The following is a 13027-nucleotide window of genomic DNA, read 5'->3' as shown; positions in this document are numbered from 1 at the left end:
TCAGGAGGGATATATTTTTGTCAGGTGAGAATCTCTGGCATTCCCCAATCAGTTTGCATACTGTATTTTACCTTGAGAAGAAAGGACGCTCTCTCTTCTGGACACATCAGTGTTATACAGTATAACTATGTAGATTAGATACACAATGCAACTTCAATAACAGTGGGGGGCGCGGTGGCTCAGTGGTAGAGCGTTCACCTCTGGTGCTTGGGGTCCCCGGTTCGATCCCAGCCCCCGCCAAGTGAACTTTGTGGTGGACAAACATCGTGCTCGTGGGTTTTCACGGGGTTCTCCCGTTTCCTCCCACTTTCTTCATTCCACTATTTCACTCATCTCTCATCATCACCGTCTCCTTTAGCCTAACCGGCATAACCGTGGGACGTAAAACTCAAAGATTTCATTTCATTTTTTCAATAACAGTGAAGTTCGTTTAACGGAAGCTTATTTCTTACAAATGTAGTAATCTATATATGCAATCTACAACTACAGTGGCGGAGCCAAAGGAGGGCCAGGGTGGGCCAGGCCTCCTTGCTCAAATTCTTGGCCCCCCTAGTGTCCCCCCACACAGAGTGATACTACTATATGTCGACAAACAAAGAGTTGGTAGTGGCCACAAGTGAAACTACTACCGTAACATCTCTCGACAACAGAGTTACCAACTGCACAATACCATATTTTACAATAGTCTGCGTTCCAAGTCAAATAGCTCCAGGCTCGTTCTTCTTTGTAGTATAGCAAGATCTTATTCATCGTAATCTGTAAGGTGCATGCATTAACCTCACTACTTGAATGTTCTTTTTAATCTCTGTCCTTTATCTGTTGCCTCCAGTGGTCCCGCGTAGCAGTGTTGGGCAAATTTCAATTGAATTAACAATTAACAATTAATCTGTAAATTTAATTGTTAATTGCAATTAACAATTGAAATAAGTAATGGTTAATTGTTAATTGCAGTTGGCCATTGAAAACGGAGAATCAATTGCAATTGATCAATTGATTGAAAGTAATTGCAGTGGAAAGTAATTGCAATTGAATTCTGTAATTCAATTGCAATTGAAATTAATTGGCAATTGATTCAATTGCAATTGATTTCCACAGCAATTACTTTCAATTGATTGATCAATTGCAATTGATTTTCACTGATTAATTTTCAACACAGTAGTTCAGAGAGGGCGTGGGGCAATGAAAACTTTAGCCACGACCAATTGACTCACCACCCGTCGTGACCCACGACCCACCGTGACCCACTCTGACCCACCACCCACCATAAACCACTCTTACCCACTGTGACCCACAGACCCACCAAAACCCATTGTCATCAACTCTGACCCATGATTCACGACCTCTTCTCTACTGACTAAAGAGTTTAAACTTGTAATAAAACAAGCCTATAAAATTATCATTCATCGGAGTTTGAATTTCTACGATCAATCGCTCAAGCACCGCACTAATACAATGACGGCGGATCTGACCTTTCTAATATAAATAAAATAGAGTTTGTTCGTGTGTCTGTCTGTCTATCTTTGTGCGGCCTGTGGACGATACGAGTAGACCAAAACTTTTCAAAATTTGGTCACGGGTAGCTTGGTCTAGGCCCCAAACCAAGGCGAAGAGTTTTTTTTTTAAATTCCTAACTAGGGGGTCTCCAGGGGACGCTTACCGGAACCGGCCTGGGGACCAGAAAAGTCGACCGAGAGTTACCAAATTTTGGTCAAAGATACCTTGGTCCAGGTCCCACACCAAGGCAAAGCGTTTTCAACAAAATTCGAACCAGGGGGTCTCAGGGAGGGCGTTTACAGGGACATGTAAAAGTAGAACGATATCAGTGTCGATTTCATAGTTTTCACGGTCGCTGAGATCCATGGTGAAACTCCGATCGCATTAACTTATAAATTCACCGTGTTCGGCTGCGGGCCGTGGGTCAACGGGGGGGATACCGAAACGTAAAAGTAATCCAAAATGACCGATATTAGTGTCAAATCCATAGTTTTCGCGGTTGCTGATATCAATGACGACACTACCATTAGCGATGACTTTCAAATTCATCCACCGTTGTATGCGGGCCTTGGGTCACCAGAGGGGGGAATTCCGAGACATGTAAAAATAATCGAAAATGACCGATATTAATGTCAAATCCATAGTTTTCGGGATAGCTGAGCTCAATGGTGAAACTCAAGACCACGTTTACTTTCATATTTAGCCCCCATCAGCTAAGAAAGGGGGGCATTATAAAGGGGATCACGAGACATGTAAAAATAATCCACAACGACCGATGTCAAATCCGTAGTTTTCGCGGTGGCTGAGATCAATGGTGATACTTTCATTAGCGATGATTTTCAAATTTAGCCACCATTGTATGCGGGCCGGGAGTCACCGGGGGTGGAGAATTGCGAGACATGTAAAAATAATGGAAAGTGACCGATATTAGTGTCAAATCCATAGTTTTCGCTGTCGCTGAGATGAATGGTGATACTTCCACAGGCGTTGACTTCCAAATACAGCCCCCATAGGCTGTAGGCCAGAGGTATTGTTTTTTTTTTTTTTTTTTTTTAATTGGAACCAGAGGATTATAGGGACTTTTACCGGCATATGTAAAAAGTAGTAGAAAATGGCAGATGCTAGTGTCACATTCATAGTTTTCGCGGTATTGGTTGGGGGTTGGTGGGGGCCAGAGGAGATTTTTTCACAATACGAACCAAGGGGGTCTGAGGGGTGGTTCACCGGGACATGTAAAAGTAGTAGAATTTGTGTCGAATCCGTATTTATTGGGGTTGCTCAGACGTATAGTGACACCCCCGATAGTGTATACGTTCAAATTCAGCCCCCATCGGCCTTCCCAATGAAAACACATGTACGTTGTTGGATATATATTCACACAAAATATATCCAATTTTAGAAATGTTTCTTAATTGTTCTCCCGTTGTTCAGTTCGTTTACATTGATATTTTATCTGATCCATGCGAAGAACGGGCATAACAGCTAGTACGAAATGGTAAAGTGTTTGTTATGGAACAAATTACAATGAATTCAATTATATAGATAATAATTATAATTAATAATTATTTCCTTGTTGAATTATAGATACTTTTCAGTGGAAAACTGAATAAAATTTAAAAGTCCCAAGTCAACGTAAAGTAGACCAACGTAAAGGAAAAATGTATAAAATTTTCCATATAATTAAGCTTACAAACTTAAATGGAAATTTAGCTTAATTACATGGAAATTTTTTGTGTCGTTTTGTGCGCCTATGTCCTCGTTTTCTGCGTTACCGGAAATGGGTCAATGTTATCCTACAAATATGGTGGAACAAGTTAATGCTGTTCCGTCAGGAACGATTTCGAGGTCGTTTCCTTCACATCATCTTCTGCGTGTTTTCTACCGTTTTGTAAACCTATTTCCACGTTTTGCGAATCAATGGTAGTGGGTCAAAATGGGCATTCAATGTGGGAAGAAAAATGATCCACTCTCCACCAGTATCGAATTTCAAGGTCGTTTTTTCGCATTGTTTAGTGCATGTTTTTACCGTTACTGCGCATATTTTCACGTTTTGTAGGCCAACGAAAGTGGGTCAAATACGACCTACAAATATGGCAGAAAAAGACATATCCATTCCACTTTCAAGGTCCATTTTGACCCTCTCCCACTGATGCACAAAGCGACACAAATCATGCAAAAAAAAAAAAAAAAAAAAGTGAAGAAAACGACCTCGACATTCGAATGTGACGGAACAGCATTAAGTTATTCCGCTATACTTGTAGGCCACTTTGACCCATTTTCGTTGTCGCACTAAAGTGGAAATAGGAGCACAAAATAGTACAAAGCAGGCACTATACGATGCGAAAGAAATGACCTCCAAATTCGATAGTGGCGGAACAATGGCTCTATTTCCTCACACATTGATCGACCATTTTGACGCATTTCTGGTGATGCTCAAAACGTGGAAGTAGGCGAACAGAACTGTACAAAATACACACTAAACGATGCGAAAGAACCAACCCCGAAATTCGATAGTGGCGGAACAGTGAGCCATTTAACTCCCACTTTAAAGCCCCGTTTAACTCACCTCGGGTGATGTACAAGACGAGAAATAGGCGCAGAAAACTTAAAAAAAAAAAGGGCACTAAACGATGCGAAAGTAACGATCTGGAAATTCGATAGTGTCGGAACAGTGGGTCATTTTCGTCACACCTTGGAGGCTCATCTTGACACACTTCTAGTGACGAACAAAACGTGGAAATAGGGGCAAAACGTAACAAAACAGGCACTAGTCAATGCGAAAGGAAGGACCTCGCAATTCGGTAGTGGCGGAGAGTGAGTCATTTTCGTCACACTTTGGAGGCCCATTTTGACACACTTCTGGTGACGCGCAAAACGTGGAAATAATGGCACAAAACGACACGAAACATTCACTAGTCGATGCGAAAGGAAGGACCACGAAATTCGGTAGTGACGGAGAAGTGGGTCATTTAACTTCCACTTTAAAGGCCTGTTTAACTCACTTCCGGTGACGCACAAGACGAGGAAGTAGGTACAGAAAACTTTTTTAAAAAATAGGCACTAAACGATGCAAAAGAAACGACCTAGAAATTCGATAGTGTCGGAACAATGGGTCATTTTGATCACACTTTGGAAGCCCATTTTGACACACTTCTGGTGACGCACAAAACGTACAAAACAGGCACTAAACGATGTGAAAGAACCGACCCCGAAATTCGATAGTGGCGGAACAGTGAGCCATTTAACTTCCACTTTAAAGGCCTATTTAACTCACTTCCGGTGACGCATTAGACGAGGAAGTAGGTACAGAAAACTTTTTTAAAAAATAGGCACTAAACGATGCCAAAGAAACGACCTAGAAATTCGATAGTGTCGGAACAATGGGTCATTTTGGTCACACTTTGGAGGCCCATTTTGACACACTTCTGGTGACGCACAAAACGTGGAAATGGGGGCACGAAACAACACGAAAATTCAGTAGTCGATGCAAAAGGAAGGACCTCGAAATTCGATAGTGGCGGAGAAGTGGGTCATTTTCGTCCCACCTTCGAGGCCCATTTTGACCGTCTTCCAGTGACGCACAAAACGTCGAAATAGGCGCACAAAAGGGTACGCGGTGTGAGATTAACGACCTCGAAATTCGATAGTGGCGGAACAGTGGGTCATTTTCGTCCCATCTTGGAAGCCCATTTTGACCCACTTCTGGTGACACACAAAACGTGGAAATGGGAGCACGAAACAGCACGAAAATTCAGTAGTCGATGCAAAAGGAAGGACCTCGAAATTCGGTAGTGGCGGAGAAGTGGGTCATTTTAGTCCCACCTTCGAGGCCCATTTTGACCGTCTTCCAGTGACGCACAAAACGTCGAAATAGGCGCACAAAAGGGTATGCGGTGTGAAATTAACGACCTCGAAATTCGATAGTAGCGGAACTCTTGGTCATTTTCGTCCCATCTTGGAAGCCCATTTTGACCCACTTCTGGTGACGCACAAAACGTGGAAATGGGGGCACGAAACAGCACGAAAATTCAGTAGTCGATGCAAAAGGAAGGACCTCGAAATTTGGTAGTGGCGGAGAAGTGGGTCATTTTCGTCCCACCTTCGAGGCCCATTTTGACCGTCTTCCAGTGACGCACAAAACGTCGAAATAGGCGCACAAAAGGGTACGCGGTGTGAAATTAACTACCTTGAAATTCGATAGTAGCGGAAGTCTTGGTTATTTTCGTCCCATCTTGGAAGCCCATTTTGACCCACTTCTGGTGACGCACAAAACGGAAGTAGACGCACAAAACGGCACAAAACGATGTGAAGGAAACGACCTCGAAATTCATTGGTGGCGGAAGAGCAATAATTTATTCCGTCATATTTGTAGGCCCATTTTGACCCACTTCCGGTGATGCACAAAATGTGGGAATAGGCGCACAAAGCGACACAAAAGTTGCAAAACAAAGTATCTCGAAATTCGTTGGTGGTGGAACAAGTTAATGACGCCGTGAGCACCAATATAAGTATATACTGTAGTTCTTACCAGGGGGTGCGGTGGATCAGTGGTAGAACGTTCACCTCCGGTGCTTGAGGTCCCTGGTTCGATCCCAGCTCGCGCAGTTTGGACTTTGTGGTGGACAAACACCGTGCTCGTGGATTTTCTCGGGGTTCTCCCGTTTCCTCCCACTTTCTTCATTTCCCATCATCACCGTCTCCTTTAGCCTAACCGGCATAAGCGTGGGACGTAAAACTAAAGATTTCATTTAATTTTTTGTAGTTCTTACCATCAAAGCTGAGAACTGCACGGTCCAATTTTTTAGCCAAAGTAGAAGCCCAACCGGAATAGTGATGTCAACCAGCCCGGCTCGGTTCAACTGAGCGTACAGCTTGAGCTGGCTTGGTTGGGATTACCCATCGACTGGGCTCAATTGAGCCAATGGCTTGAACCGGCTCGGTAAAGGCGAGTTATCGACTCGGCTCGATTGGAGCCAATGGCTCGAACCAGCTCCGTTGAAACGAGTCCATAGGCTGGGTTCGAGTTAGCTTAACTGAGCCAATGGCTCGAACCGGCTCGGTTGGGGTAAGCAATCAGCTCGGTTCGGTTCGGCTCGTGTGAGCCCTCGGCTCGAGCTGGCTCTGTTGGATGAGCTGTTGGCTCGGCTCACTTCTCGGTTCGGCTCGATAAGTGAATGAGCTGTGAGCGAGCCGCTTGAGTCGTTGACAACCCTAAACCCGGGTCGAGCAGTTTTAAACATGTTTGGCTGGAGTCCCATAACTTCTATCAATTTTTGGCTCGAGCCCGAATACTTGCTCCTCCTGAACTCAAGCCAAGAACTTCGTGACCGATGTCCTTGCCTCCTGAAGATTTCTTGACTACCGAGATCGACAGTTAACTAATTTTTAGTATTCCGATACAAACCGCCTATATTCCATGTTTATACAGGTACACGGTGTTATAATAATAATTAGTTATAGTAGTAGTAGTAGTATCATTGATAATTATATTGTCTATGTAGGATACTTGAAGATAGTAGTACTTGGAACTACACAAAGGATTTAGCTCGAATTGGCTCGACTTGACTGGAAACTCGATCCGAATTCGAGTCGAGTTGGGGTAAATTTTTCGAACCGAGATGTCTTGTGGAACTCAAAGATGTCTGCTTCGAGTCGAGTCGAGTTTTAAAGAAAACTCGCTCGAACTCGCTCGTGCTCATTCCTATTGTATGCATGATGGGCATATAGAGTTCTTTCGAGGGGGATAGAACCATAAACATAATATATTTAAAAAATACTTAGTTTCACGGCTTTCTTTCCAGGGGGGAAAGGGATGGTAGGTACCCAGCATTTCTTATAAGTACCTTATTTGAAATATGTAAAACAGTAACAAGTTGACAATACAATATACACACATCTTCTTATCTTCAGTTTTAATTGCTGATTTCAATTGCAATTAACAATTACAATTAACAATTACAAGTTTCAATTGTCAATTGCAATTAAGAATTGAATGTTTCAATTGCACCCTTTGCAATTGACAATTAACAATTAAAAGTTTCAATTGCCTGGTGACCAATTAACAATTAACAATTGACGAAAATTTAATTGCAAATTTTATGATTGAATTCAATTGCAATTGAAATTAATTGTCAATTACAAATTGAAATCAATTGCAATTGAAATCAATTGCAATTGATTTTCAGAGCAATTACTTTCAATTGATTGATCAATTGCAATTGATTTCAATTGATTTTGCCCAACACTGCCGCGTAGCATAGGCGCTAACACTCTCGTCTTCGGTGCGAGCGGTCCCGGGTTCGATTTCCGATGGGGGCACTCGGTTGAAAAAAGTATAAAGCGCTTTGCGCCGGATGCCGAAGTGGTACCCAACTTATAGGTCCCAGGCCGCTTCCTTCCTTCCCCAATCCTTTCTTCCTACCCTTTCCCCGAATAGTGTGCTCGCCAAGGGACGTCATCCATCAAACATGACGGGCTAAATGACCTTAGATGCCGAAAGCCCAGAAATCTAAATCCTAAATCCTGGTTACCTCCTTTGTTTCCGACAAAGAACCAGAAAACAAAAAGCAAAATAGTCGGCATCGCTTGAATGTTAAAAGTTACGCTAAAATATGAGATACTTACTTAAAAATATCATACACTGCAGTAAAACATTACACGTGCGTTGGACGAAAGAAGTCTTCTTACGTTACTTATTATAATTCGTACACTAAGTAATTAATTTCCATTGATTATGCCGACGTAGAAGAAATACATAGCATCCATTAAATAATTTGGTATTATTATTATTATTATTATTATTATTATTATTATTATTATTATTATTATTATTATTATTATTATTATTATTAAAGAGTCTATATATCGAGTCGTCTTGTTTACTATACAGTAACAGAAGAGAGAAAAGGTTTTATTATTTCTGAAATAATCATTCTCTTTGTTGTTCGTATCCCGATCGTTTGAGAAAAATAAAATACTGAATACTACCAACAGTTACTATTTGCTACCGATACTGGTTCTCCCTTTCGACTACCTTCTGGTCTTGTCTCTAGTTAATCTAGTGTCCTAACGCTCTTGGCCGTTGGCAACTCAGTAGAAACCTTCTACTGCGATGTTAACAAGCGATACTAGCGATCTCCAAGGAAAACGGAGTCAGCGCTTGGTGAATCTATACTACTAACTAAAGCTTGGGAAAATGTAGTAAAAATCAAGGAATCTTTGTAAGTAAATCGTTCAGAAGTATTTTCTTTTAAATGATTTCAACTGTAGCTTAATTCCATAAATGCTACTACATAGAGAAATTCCGAAGTTTATCACAGAACCAGTGTTATGATCTCCTGGTAATCATCAGGAACGATACCGAGATAATACAACTTGATAGCGGGAGTAATGCTATTTTGTGTAAAAAGTGGTAGTTACTACTGTGTTGGGAAACAGATTTTTTAAAAAAAATCTGTTTCCCAACACTCTACCATGACCAGGTTGTGTCATCCCGTTGTCTGATGTTTAGTAATCAGAGAGATATCAAGTTTTTGTGGAACTGGTCTACTGATATTCCATTCAGTGAGTTCAGCCAGTGAATACCTATTTTGTCGCAGATTTATATTTGTTCGTCGTCATAATATGCATTTCTGAGAAAATTAAGCATTAAGCATTTCTGAGAGAATTACGTTGTAGGAATTATACAGAACAGTAAATCAGTGGTGACAAATTTTCAACAGAATATACTAATTAATGTCTCTCCTTCATATCAAATCTAATCTCAAAATTAACTATATTAATTTAGCATCGACTACAGGATAGTAGCGTTAAGTTACTTGAACTACATTTAAATTTATTTTAAGACTGTAACATCCGAGTCTCAGAGGATAGAAATGAGTCAATTTGGCCATAAAATTTCCTAGTGACACCAAGGAAGAATCTTGGTAAACTCTTAACTCGAAATATTTACCCACGAGGGATCGATCACACCATCTTCCGAATCTGAAGTCGATATTCTATACCTGAGCTTTGGCCATTTGATGTGGGTGTGAACATTTTGTGTATTTGAATTCACGTCAAATTCTGAAAACTGGAGAAGGATCAAACGAAAGAAAGGAATAAAAAGGCTACGTATACTTCTTGTGCTGTAAGGAGTCCCAATTGAAATGTCTACTCTAACACTGTTTCATATTAGGAAAATAAAAACATTTTCTCTCTTTGCTTCAAAGAGTGTTCACTTTATCATTTTAATGAAGTAAAGGCAAATTCATTACTCAGTTTTAGAGCTCAAGGGCAAAAGTAACCAAACAATTGAACTACGGCCAAATCGAAACAAAAGAATGATCTGTTCAAGAGGAAACGTCTTCGGGTTACTAAAATTTGAAATGACTGCTGCCATGCTATAACTCTGAGCTTCGCCTTATCTCAAGTAGATGCAGACATGTCGGAAGGTTTCATTCTTGTGGATTCACTAGTTCAAACGCTGTCTAAGATGAGATCTGGAGAATATGATTGTCAACGAACAAGATTCGAACAAATTTACCAAGAATGTTTGGATATATATATATATATATATATATATATATATATATATATATATATATATATATATATATATATATATATATATATATATATATAGAGAGAGAGAGTTTTACGTCCCATGGTTATGCCGGTTAGGCTAAAGGAGACGGTGATGATGAGAAATGGATGAAATTGTGGAATGAAGAAAGTGGGAGGAAACGGGAGAACCCCGAGAAAACACACCAGCTCGGTGTTTGTCCACCACAAAGTCCACACGGCGCGATCTGCGATCGAACCAGGGACTCCAAGCACCGGAGGTGAACGCTCTAAAGAATGTTTGGAGATATGCAAAGAAAGTGGTCTTGAAATTTCAGAGCCGGAAACAGATAGGCTATAGGGGTTCCTCGTGGAAGCGAACTAGACATTTGCCATTGAAATATCACAAATTCATTTTGGATGAATCTCTTCCTGCATTGGAGGTAGAAAACGAATTTTCTGAAGATAATATAATAAGAGACATTTTTTGTCTACTATTGAAAAGGCAATCACTGAGATGGAAAACCGCTTTGGATCATGTAGCAAAATCATTAGATCAATCACCGCGCTACATCCAAAATATGAAAACGTTTCAAATTACAACATTGCACATGGCCCAGGATTATGGAAGTGATCTGGAAATATTCAAATGTTAAGTCAAAATCCTCCCAAACACAATTAAATTGTACGAAGAAGAGAGAAAACCAAAGTTGATTCCTAGAAACTTACAAGCTAGGTATATACCCTGTGACTATACCAGTTTCTAGTGTTACGTGTGAAAGGTCATTCACATGTTTGAAAAGATTAAAGACATATACGCAATTCAATAACTGATACGCAATTCGATGACTAATGATAGCTTGAGAAACTTAAGATTACTTTACATTGAGAAGAAAATTGCTAAATCGTTAGATCTTGAAGCTGTTGATAAGTTTGCTGCTGCTTACAAGAATAGAAAGATCATTCTCTTCGAAGTAGAGGCATGGGCCTATGAAAGTTATTTTCTTTAATTGTGAATGTCTATTTCTCTGCTTCCATTTAAATTAACCAGTCACACATATTTTAAACACCATGATTAAATAACTACTTACTTATATTAAAAATCAATTGAAGACCACAGAAGAAAAAGGAGGTAAGTCAAGAAATGGTCAAATATGAGTTAACAGTAGAACTACGTAGCCTAAAAGGTGTAGTTTATATGGACTAAATCCCACAGTGAGAGGAAAGTTAGTCACTAAGAAATTTAATGCTAAAGATTTCCCCTACAGGGAAAGAAGGAGCTAAGTCGCTGGAAAACAGGGGAATTGTGTAAAATTATTAAAAAAAAACTGACTTGCGTCCTTTTCCCCCTGTAGTCTTCAATTGTATTAATGCGTCCTAGTTGTATAAGCTATTAAATTTAGTTTTGAAAAGAGTAAAATCATGAACAACAAAGATGAAAATATTCATATATATATATATATATATATATATATATATATATATATATATATATATATATATATATATATATATATGGGTGCACCCCGCTTCGTTGTAAATATACACTATCTAAAATGAGATGCTAGCAGTGAAAATAGCCATACTTTCCGACACTTTCTGCCATCATGTTTCCCTTTGGGGCTTAAAAGAAAGCAGAGCTGTGCAAAAGCAATAGTTTTTAAGTCCATTTTCAAAAGGTTGAACGAAATGGATTCACCAAACAAAACAATATCGCATTTGTCAAGTAGGGAAGAAAAAGGAAACCAGGAGGAGAAAAGAACTTTTTTCCTGTATAATACTTGCGACCCTTTTTAAAATACTCCCCTCCCCTCGTTCTATGTATCAGCGTTGTCAAGTGTAAAGAATATTGTCACGTCACTTTGAAGAGTTTCAGTGTGATTGGTTATTTTGATAGTTATTGGTGCACCCCCTCAGCTGGCCCTATATATATATATATATATATATATATATATATATATATATATAGAGAGAGAGAGAGAGAGAGAGAATAAAATTTTTCATTAATTGGAGATGCCCCCCTCAAAATTTTCTTGGGCCCTTCATTGGCCCTCCTGAAAAAATTCTAGCTACGCTACTGCAGCTATAGTTTAGTAGATGTACTGTATCATTCGAGTTGGAATTTTTCAACACAAAATAATCCCGTAAGTAGAGGTCTGCGTGGATATAAAAATTCGTATCCGCACCCGCACCCGCACCTCGCTCAATTACGCTAAATAAAAAGTAATGCAAACAGAAACACAAAATTAATGGAAAACGTAGGAATTATTTAAGGTCGCCTCATATGCAAATTTATGACAAGAGAATTGTCTAGGAAGTAACAGGCCCGTATCCACGGGGGTCGGCCAACCTAAATTTTCACTGTCCCCCATCCCCCTAAACTTTTAACGGTAGGCTTGCAAATGAACTATAATATGGTAACGAACTATAGATTAATATGGTTGGGTCGGCCCCCCCCCCTAACTTCTATCGGCCTCCCTTACATTTTGGGGCTGGCTACCGGCCTGGGAATAAAACCATATATGTCAATTAGTTTTAGAGTAAATCTTTTTTCTCTGTTTTTCCTAATCCATAAGACACAAGTACCTTTGTTCAGGAAGGTAAAATGGAGGTAAAGATATTCCAATAAAAAAAGAGGTATCTCACACGAACTCCCATAAAATAAGAGTCTTCATATTTGCATTATTTTTATTATATGATTTAAAGAGAGAAAAAAATAATGAAACTCAATTTTGTTTTGGCGGTGCATATTTGCCCCGAAATTATAATGGCACTTTATTACAAGATCTAGCTAATTTCTAGTGTTTACAAAAAAAAAAAAAAAAAAAAAAAAAAAAAAAAAAAAAAAAAAAAAGTCAATAAAATTTATATTTTTCAGGAATATCCGCATTTTTATTTGCCTTTCGCAGAGGAACTAAAAATTCGCATCCATACAGACCTCTACCAATAAACTCCGGGAAAAGTTGATATTTTGCCTGCAGCACAAAACACA

Source organism: Thermobia domestica, chromosome 11 (genome assembly GCF_964235325.1).
Source record: "Thermobia domestica chromosome 11, izTheDome1.hap1.1, whole genome shotgun sequence".
Lineage (NCBI taxonomy): Eukaryota > Metazoa > Arthropoda > Insecta > Zygentoma > Lepismatidae > Thermobia > Thermobia domestica.
The sequence above is the reverse complement of the archived record's forward strand: the minus strand, read 5'-3'. Positions refer to the sequence as shown.